The sequence below is a fragment of the Diadema antillarum genome, unplaced genomic scaffold (genome assembly GCF_040938485.1).
Source record: "Diadema antillarum isolate AM-2024a unplaced genomic scaffold, OU_Dant_1.0 scf00000106, whole genome shotgun sequence".
Classification (NCBI taxonomy): Eukaryota; Metazoa; Echinodermata; class Echinoidea; order Diadematoida; family Diadematidae; genus Diadema; species Diadema antillarum.
Window position 1 is genome coordinate 198,944 of NW_027270995.1, and position 14,534 is coordinate 213,477.

Genomic DNA, 14,534 nt, shown 5'->3' on the forward strand with positions numbered 1-14,534 from the left:
CGGAAAAGGGAAAATTTTGTAAAGAAAGAAGAAGTAGTTCAAATGAATCAAAATTTCTGTTTAAGCTTCTAGCATTCCAGTGGAATAAGCTAAAATCTTTAATGGGGTTATAATTAGTGTCATCATTCCTATTTGTGGAATTACTACGGGAATTATTAACATGACTTGCTGTGGAATCAAGTGAAGATTTGAACATATTATTGAAATCCGAAATAGTGTAGTATTTACTGTGATTACTTATGATACCCTGGTCAGGATGATCGTTGTTATGAGTCATTATGAGGATTTGAGTGCAAAGTTGAGAATGGTTGTTCTGGGGCCATGTATTTTGTGTAGTACGTTGCAATGTCTGTGCGTGAATGTAAATGTGAGTGTGTGCATGTGTGGGGGTGTGCAGTGCATGAGAGTTGATAATAACAATAATGATACTGATACATATACAATAGAATAAATGTTACATCATATAGTCTCGCTAAATTTATGTCTACAAAAGTAAATGGAATCCTCCTACACTTAACGTTGGTGAGGTAAATTCGTATGCGTAATATGAAATAACAATGATTATAAAAGAAGACAAGGCGCTTATATGGTAATAATAGAAATATAATTACTCCAATAATAGCATACGAACGAGGTGTTCTAACAGTTAAGGTAAAAAAAATTAGATTGGTTGTTTTACAGAGTCATGCTGACAAGCCCCTTCGAACGTCTATGCATTTACGTAGAGATAGTTTGTGAAGGTGAGACATGAAAGAGGAATGCACATCTGGAGAAAAATTCTTGTGTCAGACTACATTGAAAGGGTTCACAAGTTTACAAGAGTGCAAACGGAACATTCTTGAGTGATTTATAACTGTGCACGGACACAGTCTTGACAAAAATAAAGAATTTTTATGTTATACAATAGAACAAATGTTACATCATGTAATCTCACTAAATTTATGTCTACAAAAGTAAATGGAATCCTCCTACACTTAACGTTGGTGAGGTAAATTCGTATGCGTAATATGAAATAACAATGATTATAGAAGAAGACAAGGCGCTTATATAGTAATAACAGAAATATAATTACTCCAATAATAGCATACGAACGACGGTTCTAACAGTTAAGGTAAAAAATTAGATTGGTTGTTTAACAGAGTCATGCTGACAAGCCCCTTCGAACGTCTATACATTTACGTAGAGATAGTTTGTGAAGGTGAGACATGAAGGAGGAATGTACATCTGGAGGAAAATTCTTGTGTTAAACTACAATGAAAGGGTTCACAGGTTTACAACAGTGCAAACGGGACATTCTTGAGTGATTTGTAACTGTGCACGGACACTGTCTTGACAAAAATAAAAAATTTATTCTGTATACATTATCTATTGGTAGTTTAGGAAAATCCAGACCAATTGAATTTGTCCCGATCGTCAAAAACATCAGCCGTTTGTTTATCTTATACAAAATTTTTAGAATCTGATTTAAATGTAAGCTGGTATGTTGTTTAATTCGTCAGAAGCGGAAATAAATGATACTCTGCTGATCAATAGTGCTCTATGGGGAAGAAGTTCAGTTTAAAAAAAAACCAAAAAACAAAAACAAAACAAAACAAAACCAAAAAAAAAAAAAAAAAAACCAAGATGCGGCCAACTGATGTCATTGTCAATATCAAGGTTGAAAGGTAAGTGCAGTTTAGGTATAATCAGATATGCACGTAAATAGAAAGTCTTTCCGGTAATGCAGCGGTGCCGGCAGGGCCCGGCATTCGGACGAAAGGGTCATAACAAGATAAAAAAAAAAGAATATCTCAGTTGCTATTACTGAGTCATGCTGCTTAACCCCTGCCAACGACTGTGCACTAACGGAGAGAAACTTTGTGCAAAGTTCATGCATTCTAAGTAGTAATATGACAATAATAAAATTATATTTCATTAAATCCAAATGGAATGATGTGGTGGGCGTAAATCCACGAAGACCTCTTTAAGAAAAAGAAAAGAAATGTGTTAATTTTGGTTTTGCCCCTTTGACTTTGACTTGTTTCACGGGGGGGGGGGAGACAAAGCAACGATAAAAGAAAGCTCTTCCACATAATAAAGACATTCGTCGTGGATTTGTGCTCAAACATGCAACAAATGATATAAAACGTTGTTCGTTGTACATGATTTTCTGCGTATTTCGTTGGTATACTGTACTCCCTTTGGCTATGTCATTTTAATGGCATTCCAAGATATAAGTGCATAATGTATCTATATAATAATATACACAATAAGATTTGTATTATATTGGTACATTGCTGGTGAACACAGTAAGATTTATTTGTGTTTATATATTGCAGATGTATCAGCATGATTACAACGTCATACTGTGTTGGGGAGGTCAATAAATTAATGTATACGGCAATTTTGAGTGTATACCTTGCTTTTTAACAGTATTGAGTACAGGCATAATCATACAGTAATCTACAAGAGTTACAGGGAGTTCTGCCACAATAACAGAAAAAGCAGTATGCATGTTTTGACAAAATGGGTCCTATTGGGCAGGACAATGGCATCCTTTACAATAATATCATTGTCTATTAAGGTAAAGTTTATCACATCAATTGACCAGATCATGCAGTACGATCTAATTTAAGGTCATTACAGCATTTTGGTAACTATACACAATGATCTATACACATGTTGAGCTTTTTTATCGTAGTGAAATTGTACGGTGTGTTAGTTGTCTTATATAAATGCATATTTAAATAATAATTACGATTGTTTTCAGTCTTCGGTCTTATATCACGAAATTGCATCGTAGTATAGGCATATATAAATGTCACAAGTAAACGTATCAATTACAGTTTGAAACTGATGCATTATTAGGTTTCAATAAAGAGTTTACTACAAATATTATCAATCTGTATTCATCAAACAAATCAATCTGTATATGTATTATGTCAAACAGTAAATAATGTCATAAATTTCCACTGACCATGTTCACTCGATGATCAGGGAGTGAATGAATGAGGAGAGATGTTTAACTACTCACTTGAAGTTGAAGGGAATGCCTCCATGTTGGCGCCATTTCCCGGCATAAAAACTCAGTTTGGTCCCTTTTTTGTACATTTCTTGGACTTGATCCCTCCATTTTCGTTTTTCCTCCAGATCACTCTGGGTGAGGTCGTCGACGAGGTTACTCGGATGTGGGACACCCTCCTCACCTCCCTGATACCCAAGCCGGCTTCTCCCCGCTCGAGGGAGGCTGGCGATGCCGTCCAGTCGCCGCGGTGGCTCCCGAAAGGTTGCGACACGAGCATCGCCATTTGCCTACGCGGCGCCATGGAGATTACTTCCACGGGGCTTCCCCCTCTATTGATGACGTCATGACCGGTCACGATTCTCGACTCGTAAGCTGCGGTTCGCGATTTTATTTTCTCCCTTTGTATTGAAATAGAAACGGGTGACTATCTGCACAATGTCCTTCATCATTTTTTTTTTTTTTTTGCTGCATCTCTGTCCCTCTCTCTCACCCTCTCTGTCCCTTTTTCATCCCCCCATATCACCATATACTTCCGCTTTTTTTTTCTCGACGACGCTCTGTCCTCCCCCACCCCTTCTCACTCTGCCCTCCCTCTCAAACAAACGCACACCTCCTCCTCCTCCTCCTCCCCCTCTCTCTCTGTCACCATTTTTTGTCACCACGTCAGATTTAGCTATTTTCTTTTCCGTCCTCTATATCCTTCCCCCTCTTATTTTCAGATTTCTGAACCGAAAGCAAGATATAATTGTTTAAGTATTTAACATAAACACATCAAATCGTTCAGGTAATTCATGGGAATATTTCTCGCAATCCCTCCCCCTGTTGTTGTCGTTATGTTGTTGTTGTTGTTGTTGTTGTTGCGGGAGGTAGTGGCGTATATACAGACATCAGAAAGGCCTTAACCTCTTTAATCTCATTGATTAATTCTCATCCTCATGTGGTATAGCAAACTAGATTATCTATACGTTGCAGTATTTTGAATGCAATATGTAAAACTATTTCTCTCCCGATGATGCAAAAGGATGAATAGATGGTTAAATCAGGGACGGCAGGACGGGTCGAGCACGTCTCAAGTGCTGAGGTCCAGTATCTCGTCCTGCCAGCAGACACCCACCACTTCGGCGACATCCGATCCCTTGAGGTCGCTCCCTTTTGCGGGGATCAGGGCAACATGCGTCACAGAAGACCGTTCAAATGGACTAAGGAACTAATGATTCTTTCTTGGATGGACCAAGCGAGAAATCAAAACATGTGCGAACTTGTTATAGCAAAATTCAGAGTTCTTTTTAAATCAATTTTAATATTTATCAGCTTTTTTATGGATATTACCTTGTTTGTTTATTAACAAACGCTTTATTATTAGATTCATTTATTCATCAATCCATTAAGTTAGTTATGTATCACTTTATTCTTCTGTATCTGTTTGTTTAGTAATCCACATATATATATTTAACAAGCAACTGAATGGCCATTATCCATTGAACGGTAAACATTTCACAACTTTGTTTTACCAAGGTGGTACATTTGTACTAGATGACTTTGCCCACTATCTCCTTGGATTCACTTTTTGTATTTCAGTGAGCAAGGAACATCTTACTTTGTAATTGGATGTCTTGCGAGATTAATTCAGTTACAAAAAAAAAATGAAGACGAGGTCCAGCAGAATTAATATGAGACAAGGAAAATTATCATCATTAAAATTATCATAAAAGCCGCAGGCAGTAGGGGTGAAGGCAAAATGGAAAACAGAGGGCTCATCACAGAAATGAAAATCAAAAACAAAAAAAATGCCGAAGAGATGGAGTTGGATGGAGTTTTGCATGCGAAGGATGTGGGTATACTTCGCGCAGAGGCGGTGGAAGAGGATGCATGCATGCACGGTCAACGAAATGACGCAAAAGTTTGTTATCGGGCGTGACACATCGCGACACCCTCTTCGACGACAAAGAGACGACGGGAGCCAGCCGCGGCGGAGCTTGAGCAGACGACCATTAAAAATCAAACAAACATATAAACAAACAAAGCTAGCTAGTTTAGATGGCAGAAGGCATATTTTTTTTCCCCGCCGAAGCCAGCAAGAAGGCGACAAGAGCTGTTAGTATCATATGGGTGGACTGGTGTCTTATGCCTGGAGGATGGAAGGAGGGGAAGAGGGTGGGCGTCGGTGGTGATGATGCTGTTGGTCGATCATCCCATCATGTAATATTGACAGACGGTGATTTCGAGAGTAAGAGCTATCAAGGTTGAAAAGAGGACATATTTCTTCGTTATCTTCTGCTTTAACTTGTATGGCTTTAGATCGAACATTTAAAGGACAAGTTCACCTTCATAAACATAAGGATTGAGAAAATGCAACAATATTAGTAGAACACATCAGTGAAAGTTTGAGGAAAATTGCACAATCGATGCAAAAGTTATGAATTTTTTTAATTTTTGTGTTGGAACCGCTGGATGAGGAGACTACTACAGCTTGTGAGTCATATGCGTACAACAGTATAAAGAAAATATAAAAGAAAATTCAACATATTTTCACTTTTTTGGCATAATAAAGGTGCACTTGACTTGCCTCTTTCTAAAGGCAGGGGGAATAATATTACCCATTACATTTGTCGGTAACGAGTCAGGGGAATGTGTACTTTTTTCAAAAGATGGAATTTTGTGAAATTCTCTTTATATTTTCCTTATATTGTTGTACGCATGTGACATCGAAGTTATTCATACACTGCAGTAGTCTTCTCATCCAGCGGGTACTGCACAAAAACTTCAAAAAATCATAACTTTTGAACGGATTGTCTGATTTTCCTCAAACTTTCAATGATGTGTTCTACTGATATTGCTACTTTCTCTCAATCCTTATGTTTATGAAGGTGAACTTGTCCTTTAAGCATTGCATGCCTTCAGGGTTTGATATTGGTGTTTTTCAAAGACTTTGTAAATCAACAGTGTTAAATAAAAGTCTTTGATTTGTTTTAACATTTTTATTATTTTGCATTTCCAATGAAATTAAAGTGATCATGGACACAAAATGATTACATGAATGAAAATATTTCAAGCCGATATCTAGAGAGCCGAAGGTAGATTTAGGGACTATGAAAAAGATTGGAGAGACTTTTTTTATCATTCTCATCTCTGACTCAAGTTTGATTGGAGTCCGCTACCACGTCATGAAGACGTCATCAATCACAGCGTTCACGGTTCAGTTGCAAATATGTGGTTTTTTTCTGGTTGTGATGTACGTATGTTCGTTTCTCTTTTTTTGTGTTGGAATTTTGCGTCACAAAGGTGCCTGAAATCATCGTATATTCCCTTTATTAAATGAATTCGAGCTTGTGATTAGCACTATTTGAAATCTGCGGGTGTGGAAGAAGGACGCTACTGCACAAAATCCGTGCGTCAAATACCAACCATCTTCTACCTTCAAATATCAAAGAGAGGGACAGAGTTGTTCTATTCGCAATGATTCAATATTCAATATTCAACTTTATTTTCACTTCCATCAAATAAACAAAGAAATTATATACATTGCATATGTACAGGATATTTGTAATACTTGCAGAACATAATTCGACAAGGTACATAAATATGAAAATGAGAAGTAGATGCGATTACATCTTTGTTAATACCGTATGTCCCAAAAAATCATCATCAATCTAAATACAAATTCAGGGTATGAAACTATAACTCATTGCCCACATCTTACAGACAACCCCATTCGATTTGCTTCAGTGGTCAAAGAGAAATGAGGAATTTTGTAGAGGATGTCGGGAATCTCTTTTGTCCAAGTTCTGTCTATTGTTCACACACAAAATCATCGAAGAGCTAAACTTGGAAGAATCAGACTCATGACATGCTTTACTACAATCCCCATTTCTCTGTGACCGCTTCACCAAATCGAATGGGGATTTCTGCAAAATAGAGCTAAGATGTTATGTTTTAAGACCCTGAAGTAGCATTGAAAAAAAAAATAATCATATTGGATGTTATCAATGCGAAAATCTGATTGTAATTTTTATGGGACATACTGCAGTATGTCTCTCAAAAATTACAATCAAATTTTCGAATTGATAACATCCAAAATGATCGACCTGTCTAAGTGCTACTTCGGGGCCTTAAAATATAACATCTTAGCTCTATTTTGCAGAAAACCTCTTTCAATTTGGACAAGCAGTCACAGAGAAATGTAGATTATTGTAAAGCATGTCATGAGTCTAATCTTTCCAATTTTAGCAATTCAATGCTCTAGTGCGTGAATAATAGACAGAACTTGGACAAAAGGGATTCCCGACATCCTCTACAAAATTCCTCATTTCTCTTTGACCACTGAAGCAAATCGAACGGGGTTTTCTGTAAGATGTGGGCAATGAGTTATAGTTTTATACCCTGAATTTGTATTTAGATTGATTCACTATTTCTAAAGATATCATTACTGGGGGTCCCGTTGTAATTTTTTTTGGGACATACTGTATATACATAAAGCGTATAATACAAGTCAACTAAGGATGAGGAAGGAAGTGGAGGGTCCCACTATTAAAAGAAGCAGAGCTTGTACGATATGGGACCCTCAGAAAATACTCAAGACAGCAATACAAAACAAAATAAACGAACCGATGTCAACTGACATCAAGATGATTGGGAAGGGAAAAAGAAAGAAAAGGAAAAAAAGAGAGAAAAAAGAGAAAAAGGGGGAGAAAAGGGGAAAAAACTACAGCACGTGCCATCCTGGATGCAAGCAATCTAGATTCCATAATGTAAAATAAGTGATGAAATACAAGCTGGATTGAATGTAGTGCAAAACATTTTTTATACGTAATTATGTTGGTAAGAATGCAGGAGAAAGAGAGATTAAACACATCGTTATATTTAGAACACAGACAGGACATAATTAGAAGGAGGACTTATGTAAAAAAGAATGATGACTTGACTGAGATGATAAAGGGAAACTAACTCGGTTGGATATTATAAAATTTCAATAAAAATGATTTTGATTTATTCTTGAAGGAATTCAGAGATTGAGCTGTTGTAATATTGTTGGGAAGTGAATTCCAATACTTTGGCCCATCGTAGATGATGAATGAGACAAAAGATAAAACAATGAGGTATTTCCTTCTCGTCATGATTAATGCCATTACTCTTAGAGATGCTCAAATTCAGAGAGCATTAATGACTGTTAATCGTTGTCTTTATGTTGCACGAGTGGGCGTCATCGCAAATGTGACGGATCGGGAAAAGAACATTAGGGACATAGCCTTCATCTACAGCCACCTTATCACATTTTATTTTGTCATTGAGCTCACACTTATCCACCGCCGTGGGCATGATATCCCGCCTAGCAGTTCCCCATAGTCTTGTAGATTTTAAGGATTTTTGGTTGGAGCCGTAAGGACTTTTAATGACTGACACTCATGATACAATATCTCCTATTTTTTTCTTATTCTTCTAGAATCAAAGTGTTTTATTGGTAGTGATCTGAAGTTCGCTGTACAAGATGGCAGCAATGGATATTGGCCATTGCTCATCCCTTAAAGGCATAATTTACCTTTTGCAGATGAAACAAAAAACCAGCATTAGTGCTTCAAAATAGTTTTAAAATGTGAGTTAAGGACGGAAACAACCAACGTACAAATTTGAGACAGTAAAATCGATGTTAAGTATTGTTGAATATACAAAATGTGAAAAATAGTTATAATAAAAATGTTTCCAGACTAAACCGTCTACAGTTATGGTTTAATGAGAAAAACACTGATTATCTCCTTATATTCTAGGCTTTATCGCAAAGATTTTATATGGTAGGATGTTTTGTGATACAACTGACCTACACTATGCATCAAAAATGATATCTTGAACATTTTTTAAATGAATGCTCCCAAAGGTAAACAAGACCTTTAAGATCTCGAAGTTTCTTTTTAAATGGATGGTATTTGTAATCTCACTCTCTCTGGACCAAGGAAAATAATTAACACTATATAATGCAATCATAATTGGTAATCGAAAGATGTTCGTTGCCTTTCATCTTATGAAGATGATTATCATGGAAAGGAGAAATATGTCGAGTTTCGAATTTAATATGAATGTCACAATTGATAACGTGACTACAACGAACGTATTGACAATTTTGACGCACGAAATCTGTCCAAGTGACTGTTCTGAGGGGAGATTTTTTTTTCTTTTATTGCGTGTTACACAAGTGGTCTGTTTTCAGTAGACTAACTAAAGGAGGGCTCTGTCGAGGACCTGCGATCATGTATTGGCGACGCGACGGGTTCTGGCGCTCGGGGCGAGGTGTGCCCCCGGATAGCGTGTTACCCACCGAGTGGCGTCATTGCTCTCGCGGACGGGTCTGCGAAAAAAAGAAGAAGAAAGAGATAGAAATTGCGGGAAGTAGATGATAAAGAATCAGGAGGAAAGAGGAAAATGAAAAGGGAGAAAAAAGCACCGAAAAATCCTTCGGCTTTCAAATGCCCTCGTGGTCGTCTGGTGAATGTAATAGTGATGCATGCTAATCAGACTGCGTTCGACTTTCACCCGAGGCAGCCACTGGTGTTGGGGTCATTTGATGTCGACATTGGATGCGGTCACCAAGTAGTCTGAAGATGGAGGGGGAGGAGGAGGAGGAGAAGGGGAAGGAGCAGGAGGAGGAAGAGGAGGATGAAGGGGGCACGTAGGAGAGGAGAGGAGTGAGGACTTGATAATGATGGTGATAATTGAATCTTACAGGCGGCAGACATCTGGCGTCAACACTGGATGCCGTCACCTACAGGAGTCTGGAATGCGTGGAAGGATGCAAAAGAGGATGCAAGGGGGAGGCGGGGATGGAGGAAGAGGAGAAGCAGGATGGGGGTGGGAGAAATAGTCGATTATAATTGAATCTAAAAGGCGGCAAGCAGAGAGCTGTCTACACCGGTAATCAAAGTTTGTCGAGCGACCGCGAAGTCAACGACATTTCACAAGGCACATTTCACCTTGCCGGGAAGCCCCTTACATCAAGAGCACGTGAGACTCTATTAAAGAGAAAAGAGAAATAGATCACTAGATGAAATGAAATGAAATGAAATGAAATGAAATGAAATGAAATGAAATGAAATGAAATGAAATGAAATGAAATGAAATGAAATGAAATGAAATGAAATGAAATGAAATGAAATGAAATGAAATGAAATGAAATGAAATGAAACGAAATAAAATGAAAGGAAAAAAGGAAGGAAGGTAACTGGACCAGCTAATATTGAATATATTGATATTGAATGTCCCTCAACTGCTCAATGTGCGATGTCACTTTTTACTGAAAGATGTAATCCCAACGAACAGAACAGTGAAAATGCCAGCTAAATCGAATTAAACATTAAAAGGAGAAATACATTTACAAATGTCATAAACAAAATATCTGTGAGCAGCAATGTTGCTTTCAATAACATTACTCTTATTGAATAATGAGATCAAGATGTCGTTACCTCACACATCAATTCAATTCATTCCTTATTTATTTTCATTTCCAAACAATATAGTATGGATAACACAAGCGTCAAATTAATGGTTTATTTCTTTTAACGTAGTATCACATAGTCAGTAGGAATACATTTTGTTTTATTAAGGACTTGATGGAAATGAAAATTGAGGGGCTGCCAAAAAGCGAACTTGTATAGTGCAGTCCCCTCACTTACTGACGCTACATTACTGCAATACATTCATACAAATCTTGCAAAGCTACAATACCGAACAAATTATCCAGTGCAAAACTACACTTGTCATTATATCGATGGTAACATCGATACCGATATCGACTGTGACATCGATAGTGAGTGTAACACCCTACACTATCCTGAACAAAACTTCAGGACACTTCGCCTTGCGTATTTGAATAGAATCCAAAAAGAAGGGAGTACAAATTTTGCATCAAATTACATTGTATTACAATGTCGTATTGACCTAACAATGGGAAGTTTCAGGGGGTAACAGTTTCAAACTTATCAAAAAATTACAAGAAATATATTTTTAATGCATAAACAATAAATGAGGAATAAGAAAACAGAACTATACCTGCATGTAATTGCCGTAATTATGTCATTGTGACCCAGTGGCGTATCTAGGGGGGGGCAAGGGGGGCACGTGCCCCGGGCGCCACTCCTTGGGGGCGCAAAAAACGAAAAAAAAAAACGAAGAAGAAGAAGAAGAAAAAAAGAAACAAAGAAAAAAGAAAAAAAGAAGAAGAAAAAAAAAACAACTCGCCGGGGGGGGGGGGGGGGCAGAAAACCAAATCAAACAAGATAAAAACAAAACATGATGATCACACGGACATAATGACAATGTTTATTGTGTTCACACAAGAATTCCATGTTCTGTCAGCTGAAATACAAAAATTTTCGGCTCGCTCGCTGCGCTCGCTCGCCAAACTTTATATAAAAAAAGAAGGTAAGAACAAAACGTGATTATGACGCTGTAAAATGACAATGTCTATTGTGTTCACACATGTCATTTTATATCTTGCAGGCAATATGTTTCACGGAGCAGCGGCTGCAATTTCTTTCGTTTTGAAGCTATCGCCAATTGGATCAAAAGAAGGCGCCAACGGTTTCGAACATGGGGGGGGGGCAGAAAAAAAATCAAGCAAGATAAGAACAAAACGTAATGATGACGCGGAAATATACAAATTTCGGCTCACTCGCTCGTACAATTTAGAGTATTTTTTTAAGTCTACAGTTTGTTGGTATAAATCGTTATCTATAAGGCCGTCACTATATCTTGATTAGAATTGTGAGATTTAATAAGCAAAAAATGACAAGAATTCCATGTTTTGTAAGCTGAAGTACAAAAATTTTCGGCTCGCTCGCTGCGCTCGCTCGCCAAACACTCGCCAAAATTTATCCAAAAAAAGAAAGAGAAGAAGATAAGAACAAAACGTGACGATGACGCGGACAAAATGACAATGTCTGTTGTGTTCACACATGTCATTTTATATTCAGTAGGAAAATTGTTACACGGAGCAGCGGCTGCGATTTCATTCGTTCTGAAGCGATCGCCGATTGGATCAAAAGAGGACGCCAACGGATTCGAACATACGTGGGGGGGGGGGCGCAAAAAAAAATCAAAAAAGATAAGAACAAAATGTAATGATGATGCGGAAATATACAAGTTTCGGCTCACTCGCTCGTACTAATTTAGAGTATTATAAGTGCTCAGTTTGTTGGTATAAATCGTTATCTATAAGGTCGTCACTATATCTTGATTGGAATTGTAAGATTTAATAAGCAAAAAAATGACAAGAATTCCATGTTTTGTAAGCTGAAATACAAAAAATTTCGGCTCGCTCGCTGTGCTCGCTCGCCAAAATTTATCAAAAAAAGAAGATAAGAACAAAACGTGATGATGACGCGGAAATATACAAATTTCGGCTCACTCGCGCATACTAATTTAGAGTATTTTTTAAAGTCCTCAGTTTGTTGGTATAAATTTATCTATAAGGCCGTCACTATTGATTAGAATTGTAAGATTTGATGAGCAAAAAAATGACGAGAATTCCATGTTTTGTAAGCTGAAACATAAAATTTTAGGCTCGCTCGCTGCGCTCGCTCGCCATAATTTATCAAAATTCATTACATTTATATCACCCTCAAAAGACCCCCTTTTAAGTGCTTGAAAAAGCATATCATGTGTACTTTGTTTAAAGTCCCTACCGGGATGTGGTTGGGGTTGAACACTTTTTCAGAAATTAGGGGCGCAATTTTCGCGCTCGCCCCGGGCGCCGTTTTGCCTAGATACGCCACTGTTGTGACCAACATTTTATTGTTCACGAATGTAATGTTAACAGGTGATAAAAAATGTAAGGCAACTTTAGTTACCATTTCACTGTTCCATATAAGTGTATGACTTTTCTTCATGTTGAATATCAATAGGATAGAGATTCACTTTAATTTGACTTCAGGTCACTTCGGTACATACGTTTCCCCAAATTACTTGCTGGTAAGCATTACATGAAGTCTGAGAATATGAGCTTTCCAAACAATGATTACAATGTTATCTATGAACAAATAAATGTGTAAGTCGATAGCCGCATTGGCGTTCACACGTACGAAATAGTAAGATGACGATCGCGCTCAAAATCTCGAATTTTTCCCTTTTTTTTTGGCAAGTGTTCTTTTGGACAGAAATAGCCCGTTAGCTGTCGATCAATAAATCGATAAATCTATTGTTCTTGCGCCTCACAGTGGTGCGGTGCGCACGCATTTGTGATGTGCGCTTTGAATGATGAGATATTATACAAAAGCTCGAGATTATTTGGTCCAGGGTTCACACTACTGTCACCACGGGGCAAATTAGCGCGCTAATTCAGAATTTAATACTAGTAAGCGCAAGATTTCTTGGGTTCAGCATCCCGCTGCTAATCGTGCCAATATGTGTTTGTTTGTTGTTGTTTTTGCTTTTGTTTGTGTTTTTTTGTTGTGTGTGTGTTTGTGTGTGTCCACACGTGCAAAAATCTCGAGCTTGCGATTGCGATGCAGATCTCGATGTTTGTATCCCGCTAATTTGTGCACTTGTGAATCCCCTTTATACTATTGTAAACTCGTCGTAATTTCAGCTTAAATGAATGTCATCGACCGCGGTCCATACCACACACAACTAGAGTGCCAAAATGATGGCGTCACACTCTTTTGTAATAGCTAGGTTGGAACCAGGTGCATGCATGGCTGACAACAATAGTGTCCACAAGTATTCGGGCATGGGGGGGGGGGGGGACGTTTCATCAACGAGTTCGTCGGAGGTTTTCACCTACAAATTTGCTATCAGCCAATCAGATTTCAGTAGCTTTTAACAGTTGTCAGTGTAAATCACCGACAAAAAGTTTCATGAAACGGTCCCCAGGTGAGATTGTTTACAACCAGTTTCCATGACGATGAATGTCTGACATCACTCGTTGGTACTCTATACAGCGTACACTTTCGGTCGATAAGCCAGTTCGGAGACAGCTCATTTGCATATGGGTACAAATGACCTTTCATTTTTCTTAGTTGGATAGGTACTTCACTCAATTCAAAGCGACATAATGCAGCAGCTTGCCCAACATAGCAATTTATGGAACTCTATTCTAACAAAGAATGAACCTGTGTAGATGAAGTGACCAGAATGGTTCGTCAATCAACACTTTGGGAAGCATCCATTTCATCGTGCTGTTTTGAATACATTAACAAACTTTTTCTGTTAACATTGCCAAATTTGTACCAGGCTTGCTGTCAGGTGGATGTAGTGGGAGGCACCATTTATAAGGATTACATGAATAATCATAACATTACAAATGCTTATCTCAGTGAAATTAAAAACCAACCTGTCTCTCGGTACAAATGACCTTTTTTCTGTTCATGCTCAAACTGGGACCCCGAACTGGCTTATTAGGAGAAATCTACTGTCTGTATATAATAGCAGCGAACGTCAAGCAACAGGTGCGCTGCGTCAATCAAAACAAAACAAAACAAAACAAACAGCTAAAAAGACATGAAAATGATAAAAGACTGAATAGTTGAGAAGTTGAGACAAATGTTTT

The 14,534-nt window shown here is 37.8% G+C and overlaps 1 pseudogene; it reads left to right on the plus strand.

Moving 5' to 3' along the window:
- The first annotated feature begins 4,034 nt into the window (after positions 1-4,034).
- The window catches only part of LOC139719166 (uridylate-specific endoribonuclease D-like), a 118,337-nt pseudogene continuing 107,837 nt past the window's right edge, over positions 4,035-14,534 (plus strand).